The following is a 23,585-nucleotide window of genomic DNA, read 5'->3' as shown; positions in this document are numbered from 1 at the left end:
TATCCATTCCAGACCCAGTGATTTGTCATTTTTTATTTTGTCAGACCTAACACTTGTTCTCACTTCACCACTATTTGCCTCAGTTCCTCAGACTCCTTCCCTGTGAAAGTTGGTGCAGGCAGGATCAGTCCTATATCTTCCACTGTAAAAACAGATGCCAGTGATTCATTCAACTTCTCTGTAATTTGTTTATGCTCCTCCTTTGATTATCTTGTTATCCAAAGCACCAACCGTCTCTCTAGCCAGTCTTCTTTTACTGATATTTAAGGAATTGTTTATTGCTGGCTTTTATATTTTTAACAAATCCTTCTTTTGCATCTCTTATTGTCTGCCTGCACGTCTTTAGCCAAAGTTTGTGTTCCTTTTTGTTCGCCTCATTTGGATAAGACGTCAATCCTTGCCTACAACTGCTTCTTGGACTCTGCTTGTTAACCATTGCAGACATCCTCCTAGACTGGCCTAGAAGTATATATTCTCCGTGTATTTGTTTATATCAGCTTTTATTAGAAGTCACATTCTGAGAACCTTGCAAGGTGGAGCCTGTGAATGATTCTAGCCTGTGAGAATAGATTTTAAACATAGATAATATTTTATCAACAATTACGAATGGTGGGTATGACTAACATGTAATATCCTGGGGGGAACAGATGTGGTTTAGGATAGCTTCCTAAAATGTAATTTGTGCATTTTAATGACACAGGATGTTTCTGAACAGGGATGGGCCTGCTGGCAGCAAAATGCTGTCAGTGTGACACATCTAGCCCCTGAAATTATTTTGGCTAGCTCCTGAGAGCCTGTGGGTTCTGTGCTGTGGTTCTGGACAACACACTACTGTTTCCTTATTGGGGGATCCACTTGTCTTTCTGCAACAACCTTCCCAAGGCCAGCCCCTCCCTCTCAGTGACTCTCAGGCTCTTAAAATGGGGGCCGGAGAATCAGACTTCTGCAGTCTACAAACAGTCCCTGAGCCCCTTTACCTCCTGCCCCCTGACTTAAGATGAGTATCACTTCTGTAAAACAAAAATATAGGTGTATTATTTGTGTGTGTCTGTATTTGTATACACATATACATTTAGGTGTCTTTACTTGCAAGGTGTTCCAGGTTTGACTTTTTTGTATGGTGGTTTAGGCAATCCAATCTCTCTCAGCTTTAGCCTCATCTGCAAATGAGGATAATGCTATTGACATACTTTGCAGGTTGTTGTAAGGATTACAAGATAATGTATGTGATGGTCTTTCAACTGTTTAAACCATTGTGTAAATTTTATTATCATTGAAGCATTTTACTTTGGCATTGTTTCAGGTATGTATTTATAATGTATGTGAGGGAGTGAGTGAGTGTGTGTGAGAAAGAGAGAGAGAAAGAGAGAGTGCACATAGGATGAAAACAGAACATGAGAACTATCCCATGGAATTGCAATTGGGTTGTACTGCTTATTGTCCCACCACAGTGGTTCAAAACAAGAGAATTAATTAAGCATGTGCTTAAAGCCTGAGTGTATCAGGGGTGACATTTTGCTGTTTTGATTCCACTGTTAGTTCAAAAAAACAAAATCAAAGACATACTCAGTAGGCTTCCATATGATAGCTTCAGAAATAGCTGGCATGATATGAGGAATGAAGGAACAAGTGAACCAAAATTTCATTTGAGGAAGAGATAACTACTATTGGTCATTTATGTATAACACTGCTATATGTGACGTGAAATGCCTAACAAATCCCTGAAGATGACCTTGTTGTTTTATTAATAGAGGACCAAGTTTGAGACATTGGGATGCCCAAGATCCCTCACAAGTGGGATTTGAACTTTACCTGCTGCTAGTCTAGGAACATGAAATGTGTAGCTCCTGTGGCCAAATCTATGTCCACCTGCTCTGAACACATGCTTCATAGCACAGGGGTGAAACAGGCGTAGAGAGAGAACTGTGGTCAGGCTACATTGAGCTGATGCAACTCTATCTCACTGAGGTATCAACTGAGCCCTGGGATTGGGACAGAGCAAAGCCCAGAGGCTCTGTTAAACATGCCAGTTCTTCTCTTCTATCTGGAAACTTTTGTGGTGCTTCCCCTGCAGCAGCTGGGGACAACTTAGGCGTTTGCTGTCTGGATCTTAGCCATGCCTGGGCGCTGCTAGGGCTCAGCAGTTGCCTGCACTGGTGCAGAGGGGGAAAGGACATGTCAGGTCAGCAGCACACAGTGCCCTAGGTTTGTGAATCGCTCCTGAGGTCTCTATCCACCAGATGATGCTGGGCTGCTTTGACTGCTCCTAAGTGTGATTGAAATAACTGGACACAGTGAAAAGTCTTATATGTAAGATTAGGGACTGTGGAAATAATATGCATACAAATAGCTATTCTGTAAGTTTATTTTTTTTCCTTAAACTTGTTTGCTACTAGGGGAGAGCTAACCTATCCTTTATGGTTTGCTTTCTCTTTATTCAATTAGTTCATAAGTCGTTCAGCCACAACTCTAAGGAAATGTCTCCTTTTTTTGGATCTTTCAAAACTTGTTAACACACATTTTTGTATTAATGATGAGTCATTGTAAATCATCGTTGCAGAGATTAAATGAAATGCTGAAGGGCAGCCTGGGTGTAGATCAGTCATGAATTATTGGCAGCAACACAACATGTGGGAATATGTGAAATGTGTATGAAAAACCCAAACTCATGTCTTGGTAGCATGATACTGAAAATAAACTAGGAATACCAGATTTTATGTTGCTTCTGCAAAAAAGAGTTTTTCATAATGCTTCTTCAAAATGTTTACATGATTTCTTGTATCATATTTCGGATATTTCTAAGTTTAATATTGCTTATGTACTTAAATTTTCTGAGAACATCCTTGTTGTTTTATTCAGTGGACATGAGAATTTGCATTGGTTTTACTCCGGATTGCCTAAACCAACACCATCCTGAACATTTTAAAAAGCAGCATACTTTAATTTAAGATTATAAACAGCATACTATAATTTAAGATTACAGCTAGAGATTAGAAAATCACCTTTCTATGTACAAGAAGATAAAACCTCTAAGCAGTAAAACCTGAAAATAATAACATGAAATCAATAAAATCATACAATACGAAACCATAGTGGTTTTGAGCCACAAAGCATTTGCCCCTGGAATTTGAGCTTCTTCTGAAACTTATGTTAGTGAGCACTATGGGGAGGTGGTAGAAATGGAACACTCATAGGCCTAGCCTTTGATTCTTTATCAATAATCCAAATGGATATTTCATATATTTGGTATTAAATCCATCAAGACCACGCTGATGACAATTTAGTTCCTCACGAACCTTTTTCATCCTAACTAATATCTCATTTGCTCATAACCTGCTTTTATTCTTAACAATCTGCTTTCTGCATGCTGGCACAGTGGCTTGGTCCGTAGGAGCCAGCTGCTAGGGACTGAGGGGTCTTTGTCACCCCCAATAAAATATTTGAGGGGAACACCGCTCCCACCCCAAGTTGATGGGCATTGCCATTCAGATGGTGTGCATGCACTGCATCATGTGATTGATTATGTGGGGTGGGGCTTACCTGCCTTCCCCCCATTTTATTCAAGTTGGCAACCTTGGCTTGTTCCCAGGATCTAAGGAACCTGCCCTGGGGAACCTTGTAGCAAAAAACAACAACTTGTGCAGGACTTGTAATGTGGTGAGCCTGCTGTCTTGCACATCTTGTCCGTTTTCTCAGATAATTCTAGCCACTGCAAAAAGCAGGTGCCATGAATTCCTCCAGCCTGGATTTTGTCACAACACTTGAGTTGGCTATAATTATCATGTAGCTCAGGGGTAGTCAACCTTTTTATACCTACCGCCCACTAATGCATCTTTCTTGATGGCAAAATTTCCTTACCGCCCACCAGTGCTCAATGGAAGGAGGATTCAGCTTGTGCTGTAGAACCCCCTACCGCCCACCTAGAATCCTGAAACGCCCACGAGTGGGCAGTGGGGACCAGGTTGACAACCCCTAATGTAGCTTGATTTCAGTATGCCAGAGGTGAACTGCATCCAGAGAAATCTGCACCTTTTCATTTTACTTTGCTAAATTTTAAGCCCGATCTTCAATTCTCCCAAGGCTGGCTGATGCTGTGATACTTCTGCAATTGTTCTTCCTAATGCAAGGGAGGGAGATCTTTTTCAGCCAGTGAGACACATTTCCTTGTGAGAAAACTTCCAGGGGCCACATTCCACTGGTGGGTGGGGTATATGCAAAAGTTGGTAGAGCAATGCGCATGACTCTTAAATTTGTAAAGTAGGTTACATTCCACCTGTGTGAAAGTCAGATTTCTGTACACACACGGACACTTTCAAGCAAGCAAGAGGAATCAAGGACACATCCAGCCAAGCAAAAGCACTCAATGAGGGTGTGGCTTGAAGAGAGTGTAGGCTGGAAAGATTTCCAAGGGCCAAATAGAGGCCTGCATTTGGCCCCTGGGTCTGAGGTTTCCTGCTGCTGCCATGGGAAAGTACTGAAAGGAGATTGCTGTCACTATGCACAGTCAGGATCTGAGGGCTAAACGACAGTTCAGGTTAAATTTTTAGTACCAGGCAGGTTGGTTAAATATGCATCTGACTTTCTTAGATCACTCTGCTGTTGCTTATGTTACAGTTAAGCGGACATGCTGAGTTGCGAATCCGTGTGATAACATGAATACTTTTATGAGCAATCAAAGTTACAATAAACACAAGTACTTGGCTATAAATGTTAAAACCTTCCCAAATTATACTCTCCGACTTGAGCAATCTAAAATCAATCAGGGATCGTCATGTTTCAAGGGTTGGTCTGCTTTTTTCCCATGCTCAGGCATGATTTAATAATGCCCTTACAGATGTTGTTTAAACATTTAGCTATGGGTTGTTTTCCCAATATAGTAAAAAAAGACGGGGGAAAGAACTGGGGCTGGGGAAACAAGAAAGGCAGATGGAGAAAATAATGCATGATAATATAAAAGGCAGTATAATGCCACATAATATTTGCTCTGTGAAACAAAATCCAAAACTAAAAAGCTACCATGCAAGCGTGTAGCTTTTCAAAAATATATCACTTTATCTCATTTATCTAGGTATCTGCTTATCTACCAGTTGGTACCTGTTTGGATTGGACTTGACTTGATTTGATGTATGTGGTGCTGTTTTTTTAAAAAACTCTGTGTTTGTGTGTGCGTGTGTGCACATACAGTTGTTTTACCTGTTTTATGTATGTAACTGTTTAATATATTTTTGTATTACATTGTAAAGCACTTCAGGATGCCTCATAGGAAGCGATTCATAAATGAAATTAAAAAAAATTCTAATTCACAGGCTCCTTGAAAGTAAATCATTGTGGTATTTTAAAGTATCTGGCATGATGCAACCCAAATTCAGACCCTTATTTGATTCATTGAGAATCAAATTAACCACATGCCTGAAATTAGTAAGGTTTACAAAAACCTAAATTTGGCTGGATTGCGCCCATTCAAAATATGTGTGTAAAATCAGGTCCTCTAAATGCACATGGTACAGTGGCTGCAAACAGATTTCCATATTTATGTATTCAGTAAGTCTTAGCTAATTTTCATGCCTCCTACCTTAACTGTCATGCTCATTTTGCATCTGTGGTCTGTTTCTCTGTTCTTGACTGGAAGCAGGCAGAAGAACTTGGTAGCTAAAAACTGTGGGGTAAATGCCAAAAGAAATCATTGAAACCAGTCAAAAGTATTTTGCTAGAATCATTATTTAAATAGTCCCAGAGAGCTAACGGCAAGCTGGGCAAACAGTTTGAAGGATGAAGTGTTAGTCTGAAAGCCAATACGTATTGCGATATAAGTTGTGAAAGCTGTTTTGTGCTTAACTATTTCCTTAGTAGGAAAAAGCATGCATGCTGTTGCTCTGTAAGGAAAAGTGAACACCCACTAGTCCATTTAGTCATGTGGATAATAAGTGTTTAGAAACTATCATTACATTCTACATTCTACATACACAAGAATAGTCCTTTTCCGCAGTGGCTCCCCATTTGTGGAACGCTCTCCACAGGAAGCCTTACCTGGCCTTTATTATACACCATTAGGAACCAGGTGGAAAGGTTCCTCTTCAACCAGGTCTTTGGCTGAAGGAAGATTTGTTGACAGCTATTTTGTGGTGGTGCCCACAACAGTTTCTCAGATTTCCAAGCGTGCCCTTGGTCCAAAAAAGGATGGAGACCCCTGGTAGACAGAGGTTAAACCCAAGATTAAAATTGAGAAGACAGTAAATTAATAAGACTTTTAACTGCCACTGCATATTTAATATGTTTATAGGTTACGCATATGACCCTACCCAAACTAAGCAATTTAGAGCAGTAAATTGCTATTATTTTGGTTTCTGATCTAGAACAAAAAAGATAGCTTAGCTTAGTAGGGAAGCAGTTGATTTGACAGACACACTCTAGCAAAGTGTGATGTAAAATATAAAGATATATATAAAAACTAGATCTGCAGACTGAAAACTAACACTTTTATGGCCTCAACACAGAGGATAATATATGAAGCTCTTCTATAAAGATAAATAAATATAAATACATCTAATGCTCATTGTATGGCAAATGAAAACTGTCTATCCCCCAGTGTTCTAAAACCAGGCAGAGGGCCTTCTCAGTGGTGGCGCCCGCCCTGTGGAATGCCCTCCCATCAGATGTCAAGGAAATAAACAACTTTCTGACTTTCAGAAGACATCTGAAGGCAGCCCTGTTTAGGGAAGTTTTTAATTTTTGAAATTTTATTCTGTTTAATATTCTGTTGGAAGCTGCCCAGAGTGGCTGGGAAAACCCAGCCAGATGAGTTGGGTATAAATAAATAAGTTGTTATTATTATTATTATTATTATTATTATTATTATTATTATTATTATTAAATTGTGACCTTAATTCCCAAATGGTTGTTTTAAAATCTAGCAGGTTGACGGAAGCCAAAACTTTGTTGAACTAAAGCTGTAGTTAATTTCTGTGATTTGCTGTATTTCTAAGCAAGGAAGTAGCTTTAAGCGGTTAGTTCTAAGAAATAATTCACTTTGACTCCTCTCTCTTTTTTTTAAATCAGGGGTTAGTGCCAGGGGGAATGCAAAACTCTGTAGTGTTGCTAGGAAAATAGAAACTGCAGACGAGGATACTGGTTCACTAGTACTTGAAGGTTCTTTGAGGCTGCGGTCCCATGAAATTTACCTGAGATTAAATCCCACTGAACATAGTGGGATTTAATTCTGGATAGGCATAGGATTGAACTGTGAGTTGAACATCAATGTGCAACTTTATTCTTGGGCACAAGACAACAGTAAGGTTTATGCAGTAGTGGAGCTTCATGCTCCAGCACCGGGGGGGGGGGGCAGACAGCAGGAGGGGGCGGGGCTAGTTCATGTCCCGGGGGCGGGGTGCATCGCCTGCAGGGGTGTGGCATGCATCCTGGGGCATGGTATGCTGCCTGCGGGGGCGTGGCGTCCAGCACGGGTGGGGGGCAGCCGCGATGGCACCCCACCGGATCGCGCTGCTGGGGGCGGTGTGCTCCCCCCGCACTCCTCTTCCTCCGCCAATGGGTTTATGATCTCGGCTCCTGTGCTTTCCCCCTGTCTATAGAATGAATACCTGTGTTAGGCCAACATTTAGCTACTGGGTCCTTTCTGAATTCTTTAATTCTGTTACTGATGTACTTTATAAAAATGGGGGTCATGCTTCATTTATTGTTGTTGTTTTGACCATAATGGTCATAGCAATTGCAGGAATACACACACACACACATACACACACTCACTATTGAGAAACAGCTTAGACCAAAATATGTATTTATAATAAAATAGGTACTTTATAAGTAATTTGCATTTTTAAAAGATGGCAGGGACAGAGTTGCCACAGTCCTATAAACTGCATTTTAAAGTTGTAAACAATAAAGGGTTTGAGGATTCATGACATAGTTATTGTTGAGGTTTTTCCATTTTGTACAGTGGTGCCTCGCAAGACGAAAAGAATCCGTTCCGTGAGTCTCTTCGTCTAGCGGTTTTTTCGTCTTGTGAAGCAAGCCCATTAGCGGATTAGCGGATTAGAGCTATTAGCGGTTTAGCGGCTATTAGCGGCTATTAAAGGCTTAAGGGATTAGCGGATTAGCTGCTAAAAGGCTATTAGCAGCTTAGTGCCTTAGAAAAAGGGGGTGGGGAGCGAAAAAAACCCCCCAGGAATCACAAGACATTTTCGTCTTGCGACGCAAGCCCATAGCAAATTCGTCCTGTGAAGCACCTCCAAAACGGAAAACCCTTTCGTTTAGCGGGTTTTCCGTCTTGCGAGGCATTCATCTTGCGGGGCACCACTGTATTAGCAATAGGTAGCTAATTATTTTAACATATAAACCAAATACAGTTAGATGTACAAATCTGTTCTTACAGAAACACATTTATAAGGAAGGAGACATTACCTTCATCCTGTCAGTAATCACATCTGCAGAATATACACATATATGCCAGCTGTGATACAGTATGTAAAAGCTTGCACATTAAAATTTGGAACCTAGACTTAATTTTTCCTTCAGCATTCTATCTCTTTTCGTGATAGTAGCAGTGGTAAAGGTACCAGACAGTGGTAGGAATGTGAATAATATTCTGTCGCTGATCTGCTTTCAAGTTTCATAGAGATAATATTAAAACTCTCTTTTCAAACATACTCTAATTCTTTGTCTCTCCCCCACCCCCAATGTTTTTACAGTGTCTTTATTCTGGTCTGTTAGGAGTACAGAACAGAATTCTTCCTTTCATTTCTTTTGTCTAAATCCAGAATATATAAAAATATTCATTATTGTAGTGCCATCCCTCTACTACACTTGCAAAAAATCAAGGATAGAATCCTTCTAATTAAGCAATAACAAAAACCAGTCTTAAAAGGATGGCAGAGTATAATATTGCAGAGAAGCTGGTATCTGGAACAAGTCTTCCTGGCATATTTGTGCTTAGAGAGACCTGATCTCCACCTATTTTGTGCCAACAGTTATTGAGACTGCTGTGTAGTGATTAGCCATTGAGAATTGAAATGCCAGTGAACAGAGAACTGTTCCCTCAGAGACCCTCTCTCTCACTTACATCATAAACTTGCTTCAGGCTGAGCCTACATAAAAGAAACTGCATTTTGAGTGGTTAAAAAGTCAGCCTGAAATATTAAAAATGGGAAGATGTTGCCTCCTTGCTGGATAAAACAATTTTGTCTTCATAGAAACAAAACAGAGCTACAGGCATGTAGGAAGGAAGCACTTTTGAGGGTCCTCAGCATGATCCAGTGTAAATAATGTATACTTTTAAAATTATAATGGAAGCGTGTAACAATATGATCCTTTAATATCAATTGTAATTGTTGCAACAATGTAGCCTGGTTAAACCATGGCTTAGTGCAGATGAAGGGGTTCTGGGAGAGGGGATCATAGCTTATTTGCTGCTTCTCTGGTCCTGTTGCTGTGAGCTAAACCATGGTTTGACTTAGCATATCACCCAAACCCAGGCTCATGGTTTGTCTTGGTCCATTCAAACCTCAAGCTAGAGCAAAGATTTGGAGGAGATAAACTATGAGCTTGGGTTCAGACAATATACTAAGTAAAACTATGGTTTAGTTCAGAGGTCGGCAACCTAAGGCCCATGGGCTGTTTCAGGCCCATGAGCTTCCTGGAAGCAGCCCATGGCCGTTCTGTGGATCGGTGTGGGAATTCTGTGCTTTCCCCCCCACAGCGCCATTTTTTTTCTCGCAGCAGGGACCGACTTCTTGGTCAGAAGAGCGCCGGAAATAGCATGTGCGCATGTGCACGAGCGCTCCTTCGACCCGGAAGAGCGCCGGAAATAGCTTGTGGGTTTACTACTTTTCTACTCCCAAAGATATCATGCAAGGCAGTAGAGATTTAGTATCAGAGTTTTCCTTCTCCTAGGCAGACTACTCTCCTAGGTTGACCAGCCCCATCTGCCCCTCTACAGCACATGCAGAATCCGCCTTCTTGGCTGTTGGATCCACTATTAGTCTTGTCCGTTCAATCTGCCAGAGCTTGTCTTCACATGCAGGAGAAGTCCCTAACTCACAGGGGGCTTAAGACCCATTGGCTATCCTCTCCTAGTTCAGCCAGCCAGCCATTTCCTGGGGTGTGGCCACTGTCGCATGCTGACAGCTTCTGGGAGCCACAGAGAGAGACCTGAGTACAGGGTAGGGATAAAAAGTGGACATACTACTCCAGAAGGAGCATGATGTGTCCCTCACCAGAGGTGCAACCCCTCTTCTAACACCTAATATCCATACAATGCATTGGGTAGAGATAAAGAACTCCCTTTCACCACACTGCTTCTCAGGTTTACATGTTTAATTCAGGGCTAAGACCAAACTGTGGTTAAAGCAGTGTAACCTCTGGTGAGAGGTGAGGTCAGAGTTGGCAGACCATGATTTGCAATCAGCAGACCACTCATAATCTGAAACCACAGTTTGAAGTACTAGTCTGGTAAGTGCTGTTGGCTCTTAAAAGGTTTTTCATGGGTTTCCAGAAGTTTAGAGGAAGTTTACAGGCTTTGTAGATGCCCCCACTATAATGATTGCATGTATACAGTACACGCCGTACCCAGGAATGTAATCCTCATGTAAGTGGGAGATGCCCGTATGTGTCATCTATGGTTTGCTGCGGTATCTTAATCAACAAGCCATTTTTACAACCATTTCTTTGCCTCCAAAGGCTGCTGTACAATGAGTAGTGAACTTACGAAACTAAGAGGTTGGACAATGAAAGCATGCAGGGACCTGACACGATTGTTTGCCTGATTCATGTTTAGAAGCCCAAGCTATGGTTTGCATTCTCTGGTTAACACAAAGCATGGACTGACACAATGTCTGAAGTAATTATGTAGTACTAAGAAATACTTTTAAAGTGCTTTTCATTTGTTTCAAGATCTGTAGCTAAATGGCAGTTCTGTTGCTAGTTTGATTGCCATTTTTTTTGTCTGTATAAAAGGATCTACTAAGCTTGGATTTGTTAATACTATTAAATTCAGGGCCACTGAAAGACCATGAAAGATGGCAAATGGCCAAATCAACGTGAAGATAACTACCTAAAATAGTTATTTCACCACCCTGAAAGGAGGTGATATGAAAACAAAATCAAATAATGACATTCTGGTGTGCAGGAATTGGTACTACTTGCTTGTATCTTACGATTTACTTTAATATTACAGTTGCAATTTTTTAAAAGATAATTTTGGTGATACATGTTGTCCAGCTTTGTATTTTTGCCTCTGGTTTGGTTGCTGTGTGATCGAGTTTATGACCATTATTGTAGCTATGGTTCCCTCAAAAAACCCTACATCTTCCTCGCTTAGGCTTTAGAGGGATTTGTAAACCTCTTTAATCCTGCTCCACTCATTATGGTAACATATGGTACAGGTGGTGACCTCTGTAATACTTACAGATTGGCTCAAGGAGGACAGATCATGACATAAAGTTGCAAGGCTTCAGGCATAATGGCCTCTCCAGACTAGCCATATTCAGCAGGTATTTTCAGTGTTAGATAAACGTGGCCATGTCTCATCTTTATAGGGTAGTCTGTGTACCAAGCTTGTACTCCAGCATTTAGTACTACAGCCAGGTCAAAAGCAGAGAGCTGGGAAATATATAATTTATTAAAGGTAAAGGTAAAGGCACCCCTGCCCATATGGGCCAGTCTTGACAGACTCTAGGGTTGTGCGCCCATCTCACTCAAGAGGCCGGGGGCCAGCGCTGTCCGGAGACACTTCCGGGTCACGTGGCCAGCGTGACATCGCTGCTCTGGCGAGCCAGAGCCGCACACGGAACGCCGTTTACCTTCCCGCTAGTAAGCGGTCCCTATTTATCTACTTGCACCCGGGGGTGCTTTCGAACTGCTAGGTTGGCAGGCACTGGGACCGAACAACGGGAGCGCACCCCGCCGCGGGGATTCGAACCGCTGACCTTTCGATCGGCAAGCCCTAGGCGCTGAGGCTTTTACCCACAGCGCCACCCGCGTCCCCATATAATTTATTAATTCAATACCAATTCAATACCATGCCCCAGAATAGTATCTTGGAGATGTGGTATTTACCAAATGCATGCTATTACACTTGGGGGTTTTTAGGCTGAAGCTATATGACCTGGATGTAAGCCTGTCTTGCATCCTACCCACTCTGCAGGGCCGGCCCACCTATGAGGCAAGGTGAAGTGACTGCCTCAAGCGGCAGGATCCACAGAGCCAGCAGATCTGGTGTCTAATGAATGCTTCAGCCACTGCAGCTGCCCAGATAGCAGCAATGACTGCGGCACAATCCTTGGAAGCCAGATCTGCCTCCTCCTCAGTGGTCTCTTGGTGAATAGGAGGTACTGCTGGTCTTCTCCTACCCCTAGGGATAAAATGGTGGAGGCTGCCTTTTAAGGTGAATAGGTTGATTAGATTCCCCCTCCCTTTTCCCCAATGTAGAACTTCACTCACCCACTCCTCCCCTGCAGGGGGAGCATCTTGTCATTCGCATCAGGTGTCAAAATGTCTTGGGCTGACCCTAAAGGTAAAGTAAAGGTACCCTTGCCCGTACGGGCCAGTCTTGCCAGACTCTAGGGTTGTGCGCTCATCTCACTCTATAGGCCGGGAGCCAGCGCTGTCTGCAGACACTTCCGGGTCACGTGGCCAGCGTGACAAGCTGCATCTGGCGAGCCAGCGCAGCACACGGAACGCCGTTTACCTTCCCGCTGGTAAGCGGTCCCTATTTATCTACTTGCACCCGGGGGTGCTTTCGAACTGCTAGGTTGGCAGGCGCTGGGACCGAAGGACGGGAGCGCACCCCGCCGCGGGGATTCGAAACTGCCGACCATGCGATCGGCAAGTCGTTGGCGCTGAAGTTTTGCCCACAGCGCCACCCGCGTCCCTATTGGGCTGACCCTACCTCACTGCAATAGAAGTTCGACATCTCCCTTCATCAGTCATATTTGCATGAGCAATAACAGGCTTGAGTCCAACTTGTATCCAGTCACATGCCTCCCTCCAAACAGACATCTGTGGGCAGTACTAATTGAAATGTATCCAAATAAGCAGGAAAGGCTGGGCATTCAGTAAATCAATACTCTGGCTTATAGTTACTATCATTCACCACACTGAGTTGATCCAAAATAGAAATGATTTTGTGTACAAGATAGGTTGCAGTCTTGTCACAGTAAAACAGGCATAGGCAAACTCGGCCCTCCAGATGTTTTGGGACTACAGCTCCCATCACCCCTAGCTCAGTGTTTCCCAACCTTGGGCCTCCAGCTGTTTCCCAACTACAATTCCCATCATCCCTGACCACTGGTCTTGCTAGCTGAGGATTATGGGAGTTGTAGTCCAAAAACAGCTGGAGGCCCAAGGTTGGGAAAAGCTGCCCTAGCTAACAGGACCAGTGGCCACGGATGATGGGAGTTGTAGTCCCAAAAACATCTGGAGAGCTGAGTTTGCCTATGCCTGAAGTAAAATATAATTTAGTCTTCAGGCAAGGAGAACCTAAACTCACCAGGCTGTTTACAACTGGAGGATCTCTGCTGGATGTCCTTTTGCAGATGCACTTGCAGTAGTGAAGAGTTTTCTTTCTCACTGCAGACACATTGGCACACTCATTTGCGTATACTGTATGTGCATTTCACCTCAGGTGTGTTGCTACCTGCCCTACATTTCCCCCTTTCCTCCTTGGGCTCATATCAAAGCAGCAGGACAGGACACATGGATTGAATCCTGTTGGTGAGAACAAGAAATTAGAATTTCTCATAGAACCTACATGTGCACAAACAATACACCAAAGAATTGGGGTAGCCTAGTAGCGAAGACTCTTAGCTAAGAGAATCTCTGGTTCAAGTTTCACTTCTTCCATCAACTTGCCACTTTGCCTTACCTTAGCTCTGTATCAGCAATCTAGGATTAATAATACCCACCTACCTTGCAGGGTTGCTGTAAGCACCACAGCAAGAGAATGAATGTGAAATGGTTTGAAAATTCAAGAACAGTGGTTCCCAACCCCTTTTTTAGCCATCTCTAAAATCCTAATGCCCACCCCCCCTTGATATATAATTCTTATTATTCAAAATGTGAACTCCTATTCACGTGGAGGAAGCCTAAAAGGCCGTTAACTTGCTCTAACTCATTCTCGAATTGTCCCCCTTAAAAATCGAATTGCCCCCCTGTGGGGCGTATGTCCCACATTGGGAACCATGGTTCTAGAACAAATATAAGTGGTAGTTGTTTTGCATACGCAGAGAACATTCTGTACAGGGTTCAACGTTCAGATCAAACCTGAAAAGTTCATAGAATAGAAACGAGAACTTTACAACTGTATTTCAATGTAGTGTAAGGAAATTCTCTCTCTCTCCCCTACCCCATGCCTGTTCACATGAAATAACATTATGTTAAAAAATGTACCTAAAACTATTTATACAAAGTTAAATTTAACAGCAGCTGATGCTGTACACATTATTTGGATCGGTGTCGTAATGTTCCAAATAAAAAGTCGAAGGGTGTATAACATGAGCTTCTGCTTCAGGCTTTTACTCCTCCCTGATATTAATCCAGACCTTGAGGCCAGATCCTCCCCTTGTTTCTTTGGGTACCCAGCAACAGCTTTGCAAGCATAACATGAGTTATTTTGATACAATATTCCTTTTATTAATTGTTGCTTTTCTCTGTTTTATGGATTTTGTTGTTGTAAGCTGCTCGAAGAAGTGAGAAATTGATAAAAACAATTAATAAACTAAAGAAGGGCACTTTTTTATTTCCCACATAAATGCTAGAAGATGTACACTGTTGTTAAAATGCGACGACAATCTTGGCACCAGTTTGCAGGGGTGTTTGTGATTGTCTCAAGCTCAGATAACGACAGTCGAGTCCATCACCTCAGACCAGATAGTAGTCAAGTGGTATTAGTGACAAGGACTGGAAAGAAAGAATTGCAAACAACTTTTTAAAGGGAATGGCCTCCTCTACTTCAGAACAGGACATCATAAGAAAGAAATGAGAATTATTTTAGTGCCAGAAACCAAAGCTCATTGTTAGCTGTGCTGTTCATGTAGTGCCAAAGTGTGAAAAATCTGTTAACATTGCTCTGCTGATCCAATTTTTAGCTGTTAACATTTTATTTTGTTATGCGTGGATCTTTAGGCTGTTGCAAGTCTAACCTTAAGCAATCAACCTTAGAGCAGCATTTACAATAATGCAGAAGAGGTTGTTTTGGCAACTGTGTTTACTAGGCAACATGGATCACCTGTTGGCATATCTTCATTCAAAGATGTCCATATGCCAGTCTCCCTATTTTATTCCTGTTATTGTTTCACCATGTTGAGGAGTGTGTGTGTGTGTGTGTGTGTGTGTGTGTGCATGCTTCTTTCGCTACTACAAATTTTTTGAAGGCTAACCAGGGAATATTGTTTAGCTTTACAGGAAAAGGATTTTGGGAGGTCACTTACTGCTATTTATTATTGTTATCTATTATTGATCTTCTTTTTATGAGGACTGCGTTGGTGGGGAAAGAGGCTGAGGCTGTGTTTGTGTGTGCAGTGGAAGTAAATCTAACAATGACAAATGCAGCTACATAAGTGGCTATATTTTCCCCACAGTCTGGTGCAAATAATGTTGTCCTTGACCCTCCTTCACAATTCTCCAGAGTGCCAGAGCTATGCATTTGGGTGAATTTAGAGGGGAAAGTGAATTATGGGATAGAAAAGTTTTCTGAAGTGTTCAAAAGGAGATCAAGAAGGGCACTGACAAAAGATGTCTCTTACATGCCTGACTCGTAAAAGCCAGGATTCTCCAGGCATACATATTGGGTGTACATACCTGATCTCATATTCATCCCTTCCATCTCTACACTTGATATGCTTGGTACATTATCTGGCTGTGCCTGTGAGAGAATATAAACAATGTTCTCCAGCTTTAAAGAAACTTCTTCTGAATCCACAGCATGAATACAATTGCAGGGTCACATAGTAACACTTGAAGTCAGGAGCTATTTTTAAAACTAAATTGCAGAGCAGCACATTGCTTTCATTAGTACCTTACATCAAATTGTCAAATTAATTAGTGGGTTTTCATCACTAGTTTTGCATACAGCTTTATTTGTAGTTTGTTCTTAAATGCCTTACACAACGTTTAACAACCACCCGTGTATAGTAATTTGACAAATACTCCAGTGCTTCCAGATAAGTCTTCTAGATGCACTCATAAGTCTGATTAATGGAATTACTGTGGTTTTAGTACACTCCAATATTTTGTTTCTGAATTGGGTGGTAAGCAGAGAGGGGAGTGTCATTCCTTCCTGCCTCCCTTTTGTTGTTAAATGATGTACCGCATTTATAGTTCTGAACTGTCTTTATTTGCAAGCGGTAGAAACCAAGAAGAATTGCCAAGCATTACTTCATACGGTTTAAGTTTACATTGAATCAACTTTCTTTTCATTAGATTAAGAACTTACTTTTACAAATAAGGGATGACTGGAAAGCATAGAATTGAAGGTTATAATCAGCTTGGAGCTGAACTGAAGTTAAAAAAGAGCTTCTACTGGGTGCTTTTAGAGACCCTTTAATATTTGGTTCCCATTTTAAAGTACTGAAGACTACTAACTAGCAATATTTTATAATGATTATGATGGGCTCCATGGCTCTGCAAAATTAAAAAGTAAACAGTTACAAACAGGGCTGCTTCACCCATGTGGCCTGGTGAGGCGACCGCCTCAGGTTGCAGGGTCCACAGAAGCAGCAGATCGCAATGTTGATCATTCTCCCCCTACCTCTCCACTTGTTCCCGATGTAGATATTCACTCACCACTTCTTCCCTGGTGGAGAAGGGGTGTGTGTCATTTTTTGGTTTGGTTTGTCTTGGGTGCCAAAATGTCTTACAAAAGTAACCTTCTAAGATAAAGTTAACAGTAAACCTAAAATCTGAGTATATTCCTTTAATTGTTTTCTATTGTACCAGTTAATACATCAGAACTAGTAAGGGGAAGGGCTGTATTGCTAGATATGCCCATCTCAAAAGTTTTTTAATGTTGTGTATGTGGGAAAAGAGGCTAGAAGCAATGCTTTAGAAAGTATAAATATAAAAATAATTGCATGGCCCATTTAGGGGACTATCTTATTTGTTTACGCTGGATTCTTGCTATTTCTTCTTCCATATCAATTGCTACACTGCTTTAAAAAAAACTGAACATGTAATGATCAGCAGGTTTCGATTCTTTGCACCGGATTCTCCTTAAACTTGCAGCTGCATATGCTACAAATGGTTTCCAACTGACTGTGAGGGGAGGAAACATGTTTTGCCACTTACTCCTAGTAGTACCACTGTTAATATGCAAACCCCTGGCCACCATCAAACCCCCCCCCCACTTCAGTCTTTGGTGTGAAATTTCCAACACGTTGCTTGAGGTTCAAAATACTGGGTTGGTTGTGAAGATGTATCGGAAAGGATTAAAGAATCTAACCTTAAACATTTCTTTAAAATCTGGGAGTGCTTTTTAAAGATTTTTTTTTTTTTTTACAAAGCCTTATTTGAACAAGTATATGTTTTAGGAGAAATAAGTCAAGATTACTGAGCAAAAGTGACTTTAGCAGACACTGGTAGCAAGGGAAGGCCTTGTTTCATTCAGTTGACAGAAGTGTGAAATGACTGTGCTCCAAAGGAGACAAGAGAGGTGATTTTTCACTTCAGCCAGCGATGCAAATGGCTACAGAATGAGGGGAAGGAAAAAATGAAGGGAGGGAAGGACTGCTACAGCAAGATAGAAAGAGGGGAGATCTATGTGAAAAGTGTCACCCTGGGCGCACTACGAGACTACCAAATTGTGTCTCTTAGAGTGGCTTTGTGACCCTGTGAAAACGTTCGCTCTCGAGCTCGTAACGTTTAAAATATTTTCGGACGGAGAGAATGGCGGGGCTCTCCTTTGTCGTTGCTAGTTATGCTGCCTTTCATTTAGAGGAAACAAAACTTGTACATCACAGTGGAGGCAGCGGAGCTGAAGGTCAAAGTTCAAAGGCGGGTTGCTGCATCACTGAGTCTTGATCTGAATCTTATCCATGTGACCAGAGATGCGTACTCTCACAATGGAGGGACCCTTGGAAGGAAGGAGTTAGACTTGGTGGCATTGCGGGGGAGGGGGGTGGGGGAGGGGGGGAAACACCAGGACACAATCTGTAATGACGTTGATGCAAAAAATTGTTGTTCCCGGGAGGATGGGTTTGACTTGAGAACGTTGATTCTTCTTCCATTGAGAGAATAGCGAAAAGCCAACGATTGCTATGATTGCAGGGATGGTTCTTATTTTATCCGTTCCTTGTCATTTATCTTTGGATCCCAACACATGCAAAAGGAAAACATAGATGCAACTGGCTCTGCTTGGCAGATTGCCAGAAAATATAACTTTCCCAATATTATGATACATCTATCTTGCTGTTTAACAGCTGATGCTAATTATAACGTTTGAGGTCTTTGGGCTGGAGGGGAAAATTCTACATGGCAGCAGCTTTGTCAACAGACAAGGCATGTGTGTAGAGGTAAATGCACCTTGACAGATACGTGCTCGCGATTGTAACACATAACCTGAGTCTACATGAGATTTTCACACATTTCTTACACAAAAGTGCTTTCCGTGTAGGAAAATCTGTACTTGCATTTTTAAAACTGGAGTCGTTTGAACTGTAAGAGGCTTTGTGTTGAAAGTGAAATAAGCCATTAAAGGCAACAGGACTTTTTCCATGGGCAGGCTGTGGATAGAGAGTTGTGTCTGGGCTTGGGACACTTAAGTTAAAATGTGAATTTAGCAATGAAATTCACTAAATGACTTTTGACCTCATTGGGTTTCTGAAGAGGAAATAAGATTTGGATACATTGAGACCCATGTCAAGCCCTTGAGATAGGGTAGAAAATTACTGTTAGGCTCTCTGTTTTAACTGATTTTTGAAGACTTGGAAGGAATATTACCGTATATATGTTTTGTCATTAAGGGGGGGAGTTCAAAGTATCAATGATTCTTTTAAATGAAAATGAATTGTAAATATGCTGAAACTGGACTGAGTTTTCTCAGAGCAAAACATTCCCTTTTTAATGTAATGGGATATTTTGAACTGTAAATAGAAGAAACCCTTTCATGAAGGTACCGTATTTATTTACTTTTTATGTATAGTGGCATGGAATTTACTATGATGCAAAGTAAAGTATTCTGTTACAAAGACAGGGAGGATGGAACAGAAGGTTAAAGGGTATTTTGGAAACAAACAGCTGGACCAGTTTATTTAAACAGATAGAAGGATTGGGAGCTGACCTCAAGTTGACTTCTAGGGGGAGGAGCAAGAATGTCATTTTATTACTTTGCCCAGAAGGAAAATGTTCTTTCCTCTGAAATCACCCTAAAGGCACCCAAACACATGGCTGCTTTTCAGAATAGCTACTAAACATGAAATCCATATGAGAATACTTAAGGAAAAGATAACTATGAAGTGTTTGTGTGAAACATATTTAAAGAAACATGAGGCACATGGATGTGACTGTGTTTTGTTGCTGTTAGATCATCTATAGGATGATTTAGAGGGAAATACTAGACTGAAGAGTTTATTGAGATGCAAGTTTTTTAGCGGGGGCAGTCCTATTGGTGGCTTTAATGCACAATAAAAAAAATCTTCAGTAAAACACACATTTTAAATATTTTTGTTTTTCTTAATAGAGCATTCTAGGTTTTATTAGATGATATTCCTCAGTAAGAGTTGTCCCAGCTACTGGATAAATGTTCCCCAGTTTTGGATGACTACCCCAAACCTGTCCACTGCACTGAGAATATGATTTTGATTTTCATTAAAGAAAAGCTGTGCGGCAAAGCATTCTCAGCGCTCTCTCTCCTTAAAACTATTAGCAGTGCAGCAGGCAGCCTGCCACCTGACCCCCGTCACAACCACTGGGACTCTGGCCCACCCTAAATTCAAACTACCCAACTGCCCCTGCTTGAAAGTACACTTGCAGCATACAGCTGCCCTGATAAGGAAAACTCAGCCATGAAGCAAAGAGACTGTCCTTGCCCAAGTAGCCAGACTCAGTGTGAGTGTACATCCAATCACTATCACTATGTCACAGTTTGCAGTGACTCATTTTCTTCTGGCAGTTGGATGAGGATGGGCCGGCTTCTTACATAGGGGATCCGCAGTTCCTGTTCAGTCTACTTGCCAGAATTGCCTTCTGTTGTTCTAGTGGTCAGTGTGCGCCAGCTTGTAAGCATTTGCTGCATGCTGAGCCTGATGAACAAGAGGTTGGTGCTGTCCTGTGGCGTAGCGTGGGTTGTCAGCACCCGGGGTAAGGCAAGTAATTTGCACCCCCTAACCTGGGGCAAGGCAAGTAATTTGCGCCCCCCCCGCTGCACTGTCCCTCCCCCAGATAGTCCCTCGCTCTCTCTCCGCACCGCACCACATGCCTGGCACCCTCCCCTCCACAGTGGGCGGCGACCCTGCGGCTCGGATCGGATTCGTACAGCCAGCACTGCAGTGAGAGAGAGTGAGTGAGCCAGGTAGGGGCAGAGAGCTGCGAGTGCGAGCGCGCCCCCCCCCCAGATGTTGTGCCCGGTGCGGCCGGCCCCCCCTGCACCCCCCACGCTACGCCACTGGTGCTGTCAGACAGCAAGGTTGGCAGGTTTCAGGAGCCAGAGGACACAATCACACCACCACTTTGAGGGTTATTGCTGTTTGTTGTTTTTGCTATGATGTGGTATATTAAGTTTTATGAAAGAAAGAAACTGCATCTGAACATGAACACAGGGCTGAACTAAGCTGAGCTGTGGTGGTGTTTGTGCCTAGGACAGGGGTCTATCATCAGTTTACTCGCCTCGTTCTGCGAAGGCTAAAATTGACGTTGGAAAATGAGTAGGCTCCATCCAGGGATCTGCAAGCACAAACTAAAATTCTGTGTATGTTGCTGCTGTCACATAGCTTTAGGAACAAAGAAGTAGACCCGCCCAACAAATGGTCAGTGTTGACAAGGGAGGTTAGAATGAAGACGCTGAACGTTGATCTTTTGCATGGAAGGCAGGCACCTTGAGTGACCAGCCCCTTTTCTTCCTTTCACTCAACCTAACCTAATGGGCGACTGGTGCTGGGATAGGAGTTTGGGAGCACCAGTCAGCGGAGAAATGTCCATACAGAATGGCATGCTTCCGTTATGCTTTTCTCTCGGAAAATGGTGCGCCTTCAAACACAAAAGGAGTCGTACACATGCAAGCTAATTGCCCTTGCATATGAACTTTTCTTTAGTTGTCTTTTGTGGCTCAGGACATAGAGCAATCCATGTGCAGGGAAAGCTTTCAAATGCCTCACAAGGATAAATGCAACTTACCTGCAAAAATTAAAGACCACCATGGGCTTCTAGTAAAACATTTTTTTCTTCTTTGTAGTTGTCCTTTGAGGGTTTGTATGAAAGTGACTTTCTGAAGTGCAAACAATTTTCTAATTGGTCATGGTGTAAGATAATGAATAGGGGGAAAGGTAGAAAATTTTAATTGCTTATTTCACATGGTGCTTTATAATGAGAAAGGAAAATTACTATAACCTTTGCTCATAGGTCTGATTTTCATGCTCAGTATATTGTCATTATAAAATGATTTTAAGATCATTGTTTTCACTTTCAGAATTTGTGTTAGGATAAAAATCAGTGTTCTTTCTACATACTTGTAGTAATTCTCATTTCTCATTATAAATCACCATATGAACTAAGCAGTTTAAAAAGGTATGCTTTTATTCCATGACACACTTTACCTAAGAAGCATCACATGCTTGCCATGCCCCCTTTAAGATTGCTAAAGTATCAAGGGTCTATATTAGCGATAAGTTCAGAGCATTTACTGGGTTGGAACAATATGAACCTTTGACCCTTCCCAGCATCCGTAATGTTCAACAGTGAGGGTTCCAATAACACGTACCACGTTTGCAAAACCTAATAAGGCAAATTGCTTCAGAAATTTCATTTGATATATAGATTTACACTTCATTTTCAGGAAATACTTGGATACAGAAGAGGCTGGTCCATGGGGATGCATAGTGCACTGCCCCACCACTCTCATTCTGCCCTCAGCTAGTCCCCACCTGCCGGTCTTCTTACACTCATCCAGTCCTGGATTTAGCTTCACTGGCTCCTCCTCCTGAGTGTTCCCATTGTTGAACTGGTAGTGAAGAAGGATGGGGAGAAAACATGAATTAGTTGGCTCTACCAACTAATTCTGCTGGCCTCTCTGTCTTCTGTCCTACCAGTCTCAGTCGGCACCAGCCAGTAGTGTTGTAGGTTGAAGGAATTGGTAGCTTAATAATAATATTCTTCATAGGCATTTGCAAGGGACTCTGCTTAAGGATCCCAACCAAATTAACAAGGTGTTTGCTGTAAATGTTCGAGCCTGGCAGAAGGAAGCAGAATTATGAGGTCCGTGGCTGTAGCAAAGAGAAATTAAAAGGCCATCACCATTGGCCCTTAAATTAGATGTGGAATGGCCAGCAACAAAAAAATACAAATCTATCTGTGAATGAAATTTCGATGTCCTGTTTGAAATGCTAGGCTTATTCCTTTCTGCAGAAGGGTAGACTATCAGATTTATTATTATTATTATTATTATTATTAAGGATTTTCTTGTTTTACAGAAGTAAGTGTAATGCCTCGTATTCCCCCCCCCCCCCCATGTAACATTTTTACAAATCCGTTTCATTTGTTGAGGCATTAGGGGAGAAAAGAAAAAAGAAAGGGGGGGTGGAGAGAGGGAAGATGGATGGGGTGGGGTCGGGTGGCGGTGTTTCTATTACGTTTAATGTATGTAGAGTTTGGGGTCAGCGTTGCTTGTGTTGTTCACTTGTGTTCCTTTGGTGGTGAGAGAGGTTGGGGTTGGCCTAGGGTGTGATTGTTTGCTTGTGATTGGCTGTGGTGATCTTTGTTTTCGTGTGTGAGTGAGGTGGGTGGGTGTTTTGGATCAGGTTAGCTATATTGATTTGTATGCTGTTGGTGGATTATTGTCATTGTCCTGTTGGGCTGTGTATGTGATAAAGGGGAGCCATACCGGGGTGAAGGCGTCTTCTTCTGTTTGTCTATCAGATTTGACTATTGAAATGAAGGCCAGTGCACCACTGTTTCTGCTCTCTAGCACACTTTTCATGCTTGCTAAAGGACAGAAACATTGAGTGGTGTTCATCAGGGGGGCAGGGGAAACCAGCTAATTCAGCATTAGATTCTGATGTTATTGATCTCCCTCATGGATTATTGATTTAAGCTTTGATTTAAGCTTTATTTTTTATATTACAAACCTATGTGTAGCCCTTATAAACTATTATCACTTTGCATTTGAATCAAGTATTATCTTTTCCATAACAATTTCCGAACTAATGGTTTAGGCAAAATGCTCAGGATGCAAGTTCAAGTGGTGTTTTTTGTTTTTAAACTCCCTACTTTTAATCTGAACCAGGTCATCCGCCACAACCTCTTGGTTCATCAATGATACAGTAATTACAAATTAACAAGATGTTTGCTGTAAATGTTCGAGCCTAGCAGAAGGAAGCAGAATTATGAGGTCCATTGCTGTATAGCTGTGACCTCACCTTGACCTCAGACTT

The 23,585-nt window shown here is 42.0% G+C and overlaps 1 protein-coding gene across 4 annotated transcripts in view; it reads left to right on the top strand.

Annotated features, from left to right (window-relative positions):
- The window catches only part of MEIS1 (Meis homeobox 1), a 150,320-nt gene that overhangs the window by 119,900 nt on the left and 6,835 nt on the right, over nt 1-23,585 (top strand). The gene's annotated exons all lie outside the window — the stretch shown is intronic.

Source organism: Podarcis tiliguerta (genome assembly GCF_965153285.1).
Source record: "Podarcis tiliguerta genome assembly, chromosome: 3".
NCBI lineage: Eukaryota > Metazoa > Chordata > Lepidosauria > Squamata > Lacertidae > Podarcis > Podarcis tiliguerta.
This window is presented reverse-complemented; position numbering and strand designations above follow the sequence as displayed.